General features: G+C 34.7%; 2 non-coding genes across 2 annotated transcripts; both read right to left on the bottom strand.

Moving 5' to 3' along the window:
• Window positions 1-1,219: 1,219 nt before the first annotated feature.
• On the bottom strand, window positions 1,220-1,327 carry LOC148568666 (small nucleolar RNA R71). Its single transcript, XR_015881711.1, has one exon. It is a non-coding gene; the product is annotated as a small nucleolar RNA R71 (small nucleolar RNA).
• Window positions 1,328-5,910: 4,583 nt separating this feature from the next.
• LOC148568665 (small nucleolar RNA R71) lies at window positions 5,911-6,018 on the bottom strand. The gene has a single exon (XR_015882004.1). It is a non-coding gene; the product is annotated as a small nucleolar RNA R71 (small nucleolar RNA).
• Window positions 6,019-6,229: the final 211 nt, after the last annotated feature.

Raw genomic sequence — 6,229 nt, 5'->3', positions numbered from 1 at the left:
AGAATGGATACCATTCTGGGCGTTTAACGCCAGGATAGCAGCAAGGAGGTAATTTTGTTTTCAATTCAAATCTTTTTCAATTTTGAAAGTTTTTAAACTAATTTTTCAAAATCTTATCTTTCTCATATCCTATCTTATCAATCATATCCTTTTCAAAATAAAATCTTTTAAATTATTTTTCAATATTTTCGAAAATCCTTGCTACAATTAATGATTTTATTCAAAAATTTCAAGTTGTTACTTGCTTATTAAGAAAGGTTCAATATTTGAATTTTAAAATCATATCTTTTAAATTTCTTGTTAGTCAAGTAATTAATTTCCAATCATATCATTAATTTAAAATCTTTTCAATTTGTTTTTCAATCATACCTTCTCAATCGCATCTTTTTCAAAATAATTTTCAATCATATCTTTTTGATTGCCAATTTCAAAATCTTTTTCAAAATCACTTAACCACTTTCTCACTTTTAATTTTTGAAAACCATCATTCACTTTTTCAAAATTCTTTTTAATTATTTTAAAAATTTTTAGTTTTATTTAAAAAAAAATTATTTTCGAAAATTATCCTCTCTACCTTATTTTTCTATTCTTCTTTTCCTCTGACACCTCAAGGAATCTCTATACTATGACATAGAGGATTCCATACTTTCTTTGTCTTCTTCTCTATCATATGAGCAGGAACAAAGATAAAGGCATTCTTGTTGAAGCTGATCCTGAACCTGAAAAGACCTTAAAGAGAAAGCTAAGAGAAGCTAAAGCACAACTCTCTAGAGAGGACCTAACAAAAATTTTCAAAAAGGAAGCAGACAAAACAAACATGGCCAAACCCAATAACAATGGTGGAGATGCAAAGAAGATGCTTGGTGACTTTATTTCACCATCTTCTGACTTCTGTGGAAGGAGCATCTCAATTCCTGCAATTGGAGCAAACAACTTTGAGCTTAAGCCTCAATTAGTTTCTCTAATGCAGCAGAATTGCAAGTATCATGGACTTCCATTGGAAGATCCTCATCAATTTTTAGCTGAATTCTTGCAAATCTATGACACTGTTAAGACTCATGGGGTTGACCCTGAGGTCTATAAATTTATGCTTTTCCCTTTTGCTGTAAGAGACAGAGCTAGGACATGGTTGGACTCACAACCTAAGGACAGCCTGAACTCTTGGGAAAAGCTGGTCAATGCCTTCTTGGCAAAGTTCTTTCCACCTCAAAAATTGAGTAAGCTTAGAGTAGAATTCCAAACCTTTAGACAGAAGGAAGGCGAATCCCTCTATGAAGCTTGGGAAAGATACAAGAAATTGATCAGAAGGTGTCCTTCTGGTATGCTTTCAGAATGGAGCATCATATGCATATTCTATGATGGTCTGTCTGAACTGTCCAAGATGTCATTGGACAACTCTACTGGTGGATCTCTTCATCTGAAGAAGATGCCTGAAGAAGCTCAGGAACTCATTAAAATGGTTACAAATAACCAATTCATGTACACTTCTGAAAGGAATCCTGTGAATAATGGGACAACTCAGAAGAAAGGAGTTCTTGAAATTGATACTCTGAATGCCATATTGGCTCAGAATAAAATATTGACTCAGCAAGTCAATATGATTTCTCAGAGTCTGAATGGATTGCAAGCTGCATCCAACAGTACTAAAGAAGAATCTTCGGAAGAAGAAGCTTATGATCTTGAGAGCCCTGCAATGGCAGGGGTGAATTACATAGGAGAACCCTATGGAAACACCTATAATCCTTCATGGAGAAATCATCCAAATTTCTCATGGAAGGATGATGAGCGGATAATTTATACGCTTTTTGGCATTGTTTTTACTATGTTTTTAGTAGAATCTAGTTACTTTTAGGGATGCTTTCATTAGTTTTTATGTTAAATTCACATTTCTGGACTTTACTATGAGATTGTGTGTTTTTCTATGATTTCAGGTATTTTCTGGCTGAAATTGAGGGACTTGAGCAAAAATCAGATTCAGAGGTTGAAGAAGGACTGCTGATGTTGTTGGATTCTGACCTCCCTGCACTCAAAGTGGATTTTCTGGAGCTACAAAACTAAAAATGGCGCGCTTTTAATTGCTTTGAAAAGTAGACATCCAGGGCTTTCCAGCAATATATAATAGTCCATACTTTGGCTGCGTTTAGACGACGTAAAAGGGCGTTGAACGCCAGTTCCACGCTGCTGTCTGGAGTTAAACGCCAGAAACACGTCACAAGCCAGAGTTGAACACCAGAAATACGTTACAAACTGGCGTTCAACTCCAAGATTGACCTCTACACGTGTAACATTCAAGCTCAGCCCAAGCACACACCAAGTGGGCTCCGGAAGTGGATTTATGCATCAATTACTTAATTCTGTAAACCCTAGTAGCTAGTTTATTATAAATAGGACTTTTTACTATTGTATTAGACATCTTATGATCTTCGGATCATCTTTGATCAGTTTTATGCTATCTTAGACTTTCATGGGGGCTGGCCATTTGGCCATGCCTGAACCATTATCACTTATGTATTTTCATACGGTAGAGTTTCTGCACTCCATAGATTAAGGTGTGGAGCTCTGCTGTTCCTCAAAGATTAATGCAAAGTACTACTGTTTTTCTATTCAATTCAACTTATTCCGCTTCTAAGATATTCATTCGCACTTCAACCTGAATGTGATGAACGTGACAATCATCATCATTCCCCCACGAACGCGTGCCTGACAACCACTTCCATTCCACCTTAGATTGAATGAGTATCTCTTGGATCTCTTAATCAGAATCTTCGTGGTATAAGCTAGATTGATGGCGGCATTCATGAGAGTCCGGAAAGTCTAAACCTCGTATGTGGTATTCCGTGTAGGACTCTGGGATTGAATGACTGTGACGAACTTCAAACTCGCGAGTGCTGGGCGTAGTGACAGACGCAAAAGGAGGGTGAATCCTATTCCAGTATGATCGAGAACCTCAGATGATTAGCCGTGCTGTGACAGAGCATTTGGACCATTTTCACAAGAGGATAGGATGCAGCCATTGGCAAGGGTGATGCCTCCAGACGATTAGCCATGCAGTGACAGCGCATCGGACCATTTTCCAGAGAGGATTAAAATTAGCCATTGACAACGGTGATGTCCTTACATAAAGCCAGCCATGGAAAGGAGTAAGACTGATTGGATGAAGACAGCAGGAAAGTAGAGGTTCAGAGGAACGAAAGCATCTCTATACACTTATCTGAAATTCTCACCAATGATATACATAAGTGTTTCTATCCTTGTTTTCTATCTATTTATTATTTATGTTCACAAACTCCATAACTATTTTATATCCGCCTGACTGAGATTTAGAAGGTGACCATAGCTTGCTTCATACCGACAATCTCCGTGGGATCGACCCTTACTCACGTAAGGTTTATTACTTGGACGACCCAGTGCACTTGCTGGTTAGTTGTATCGAAGTTGTGAATGAAAAACGATTTATTAAGACGTGCGTACAGAGTTTCTGGCGCCGTTGCCTGAGATCACAATTTCGTGCACCAAGTTTTTGGCGCCGTTGCCGGGGATTGTTCGAGTTTGGACAACTGACGGTTCATCTTGTTGCTCAGATTAGGTAATTTTCTTTTTGTTTTATTTTCAAAAATTTTTCAAAAATCTTTCAAAAAAAATTTCTCATCTGTTTTCGAAAAAATAAAATAAATATTTTCAAAAATATATTTTTCTTCAGAATTTTTAAGAATGAATTCTAGAGTTTCATGAAGCATGTTGAAGCCTGGCTGGCTGTAAAGCCATGTCTAATTCTTTTGGATAGGGGCTTCCAAAGGGTATGTCAGCTGTGGCATGTCTGAGTTACATACTAAAGCTTGGCTGGCTATTAAGCCATGCCTAACCCTCAGATTGGAGCTTTAGAATAAGAGTGCAAGATTCCTGGAATTCATATTAAAAATTTTGGAATCCTTATTTTTCTTTTTCACATTAATTTTCGAAACATAAAAAAAATTTAATAAAATCATAAAAATAAAAAATATTTCATGTTTCTTGTTTGAGTCTTGAGTCAAGTTGAAAGTTTGGTGTCAATTGCATATTCATCTTGCATTTTTCGAAAAATTCATGCATTCATAGTGTTCTTCATGATCTTCAAGTTGTTCTTGGTAAGTCTTCTTGTTTGATCTTAATGTTTTCATGTTTTGTGTCTTTTCTTGTTTTTCATATGCATTCTTGCATTCATAGTGTCTATACATGAAAAATTTTTAAGTTTGGTGTCTTGCATGTTTTCTTTGCATTAAAAATTTTTCAAAAATATGTTCTTGATGTTCATCTTGACATTCAAAGTGTTCTTGGTGTTCATCTTGACATTCATAGCATTCTTGCATGCATTCATTATTTTGATCCAAAATTTTCATGCATTGAGTCTTTTTCATGTTTTTCCCTCTCATCATTAAAAATTCAAAAATCAAAAAAAATCTTTCCCTTTTTTCACTCATAAATTTCGAAAATTTGAGTTGACTTTTTCAAAACTTTTTAAAATCTAGTTATTTTTATGAGTCAAATCAAATTTTCAATTTAAAAATCTTATCTTTTTCAAAATCTTTTTCAAAAATCAAATCTTTTTCATTTTTCTTATTTATTTTCGAAAATTTTAAAAATATTTTTCAAAAATCTTTTTCTTATTTTTATCTCCTAATTTTCGAAAATAACATCATCAATTAATGTTTTGATTCAAAAATTTCAAGTTTGTTACTTGCTTGTTAAGAAAGATTCAAACTTTGAGTTCTAGAATCATATCTTGTGATTTCTTGTGAATCAAGTCATTAATTGTGATTTTAAAAATCAAATATTTTTCAAAACTAATTTCAATCATATCTTTTCAAAAATATCTTTTTATCTTATCTTTTTCAAAATCATATCTTTTTCAAAAATTTGATTTTAAAATATCTTTTCTAACTTCTTATCTTATCTTTTCAAAAATTGATTTTCACATTTGTTTCAACTAACTAACTAACTTTTTGTTTGTTTCTAATCCTTTTCAAAACTACCTAACTAACTCCCTCTCTCTCTCTAATTTTCGAAAATATCTTCCCTCTTTTTCAAAATTTCTTTTTAATTAACTAATTATTTTAATTTTTTATTTTAATTTTCGAAAAATTACTAACCTTTTTCAAAAACTATTTTCGAAAATCACTAACTCTTTTTCAAAAATTATTTTTGAAAATTCTCTCTCTCTCTTATCTCCTTCTATTCATTTATTCATCTACTAACACTTCATCTCACCCAAATTCGAACCGCCTCTTCCATCTGTGTTCGAATTTTTTTTCTTCTTCTTTTCTTCTACTCACACAGGGACCTCTATACTGTGGTAAAAAGAACCCCTATTATTATTATTTTTCTGTCCCTCTTTTTCATATGAGCAGGAGCAAGGACAAGAATATTCTTGTTGAAGTAGATCCAGAACCTGAAAGGACTCTGAAGAGGAAACTAAGAGAAGCTAAATTACAACAATCCAGCAAGCACCTTTCAAAAATTTTCGAACAAGAAGAGGAGATGGCAGCCGAAAATAATAATAATGCAAGGAGGATGCTTGGTGACTTTACTGCACCAAATTCCAATTTACATGGAAGAAGCATCTCCATCCCTACCATTGGAGCAAACAATTTTGAGCTGAAACCTCAGCTAGTTTTTCTGATGCAGCAGAACTGCAAGTTTCATGGACTTCCATCTGAAGATCCCTTTCAGTTCTTACTTGAATTCTTGCAAATCTGTGATACTGTTAAGACTAATGGAGTAGATCCTGAAGTCTACAGGCTCATGCTTTTCCCTTTTGCTGTGAGAGACAGAGCTAGAATATGGTTGGACTCTCAACCCAAAGATAGCCTGAACTCTTGGGATAAGCTGGTCAAGGCTTTCTTAGCCAAGTTCTTTCCTCCTCAAAAGCTGAGTAAACTTAGAGTGGACGTTCAAACCTTCAGATAGAAAGAAGGTGAATCCCTCTATGAAGCTTGGGAGAGATACAAAGAACTGACCAAAAAGTGTCCTTCTGACATGCTTTCAGAATGGACCATCCTGGATATATTCTATGATGGTCTATCTGAATTGGCTAAAATGTCATTGGATACTTCTGTAGGTGGATCCATTCCCCTAAAGAAAATGCCTGCAGAAGCTCAAGAACTCATTGACATGGTTGCTAATAACCAGTTCATGTACACTTCTGAGAGGAATCCTGTGAGTAATGGGACGCCTATGAAGAAGGGAGTTCTTG

The sequence above is a fragment of the Arachis ipaensis genome, chromosome B4, assembly GCF_059453495.1.
Source record: "Arachis ipaensis isolate K30076 ecotype BB chromosome B4, ASM5945349v1, whole genome shotgun sequence".
In the NCBI taxonomy this organism is placed as follows: domain Eukaryota; kingdom Viridiplantae; phylum Streptophyta; class Magnoliopsida; order Fabales; family Fabaceae; genus Arachis; species Arachis ipaensis.
The sequence above is the reverse complement of the archived record's forward strand: the minus strand, read 5'-3'. Positions and strand labels throughout refer to the sequence as shown.